The sequence below is a fragment of the Charadrius vociferus genome, unplaced genomic scaffold (assembly GCF_000708025.1).
Source record: "Charadrius vociferus isolate BGI_N301 unplaced genomic scaffold, ASM70802v2 scaffold311, whole genome shotgun sequence".
In the NCBI taxonomy this organism is placed as follows: Eukaryota; Metazoa; Chordata; class Aves; order Charadriiformes; family Charadriidae; genus Charadrius; species Charadrius vociferus.
Window position 1 is genome coordinate 37,384 of NW_009646965.1, and position 1,460 is coordinate 38,843.

The following is a 1,460-nucleotide window of genomic DNA, read 5'->3' on the forward strand; positions in this document are numbered from 1 at the left end:
AAAAAAAAGGAAGAAAAAAATGGGGCCTGTATCACAGCTGTGGCCCTTCGTGCCAAGGGCGTTTGGCCCATCATCAAAGGGGATCGGATTTGCTGAGGCAAATGATGACACATCCACTTCAAGCGGGGCAGGTTCTGCCTGCTGCTGGAGGCGAGCCACCGGAGTGAAGAAGTACTGTGGGCACTTAATAATAGACTCATTATTTCTGCATTATGGCAGGGCCTAGAGGCCCCAACTGAGATTAAGGCCCCTTTGTACACACCACACACGCACACACAAGGGCAAGCAGTCCCTGCCCCAGAGCCCGGCCAAGGATGGGCACCACCACTGGTCCCAGCACCACCACTGATCCCGGCCCCACCAGCCCCACAGTAAGCTTGCAGCGGAGGCCAAGATGCCAATTCCAAGGATGCTCCAAGGATGCATCCTCTATTTCCCAATCCCACACCTGCACCAGGATATAATACCTCACGCACGGAGATGGCACCGTGACTCTGAGCCATCAGCCGGCTGCATCTCCCTCACAGTCCCCACATCCAACCCCAATGCCCTGCACCTCCTGGATGGGCAGATCCAGCTCCTGGATGACTGGAAGCTGCGTGGCACACAGGATGGAGGGGGACGGGAGCGCTCCCTCCCTCCAGCCCTGCCCCATCGCCCACCCGCTGGTCGCTAACTGGCTGAAGAGGGTTTTCCGGCCGCGTGCTCCTCGCCAGGAGCTGTTTCCTGACGGCTGCGAGACAGACTGAAGCATGTGAGAGCGGACAGGTGCCAGCTCTGCGAAAAGCAGATCAAGTGGCAGCACCCGGGATGCAGGGAGGGACGGGCGCTCGCTTCCTCCTGGTCACGCACCGGCTCAAGGCGGGGAAGGCAGATTTCTGCCATTTTGGGAGCGGGGCTGCGCCGTGCCAAGCTGGCACCCACACTGCATCCCCCTCCAATGCACGGCACTCCAAGCCTGGGGCTTTTGCAGGACGGCAGGCTCCTGCCCTGCAATCGCACGCCAAGGACACGTGCAGCCCGCTGCCCAAGCCCTGCCAGGTCCCGCAGAAAGGCCGTACTGATGCCGGGAGAGGATGCGAGCCAGCTGCCCGAGTCCAGCCCTGCACTGCAATTACTGTTCTATTAATAGTGCGGGGATTTCGGATGTCAGAGCCCGGTGTGCCACGCCAGGGTCAGCTCAGCCAGGGAAGAGCTGCCATCCCTGCCCACGAGGTGGATGCACCACGGTACTCGCTGCTTTGGCTCGTCCCGGGGGGGCGGAAAACCACTTTTGCTCTGCCAGGCTGCAGGCAAGGGGAACAGACAGCCCCCACGGACAGCCCCCCAGCCCTGCCTGCTGCCAGACATGCTGCCGGCCATAAATGACTGCTGTCCGCTCGGGATGGGCATGTCCCTGCCTGGCCCAGGGGAAGGGACTGTGCCCTGCAGCTCCCTGCCATGGGGACAATGTGACCAAC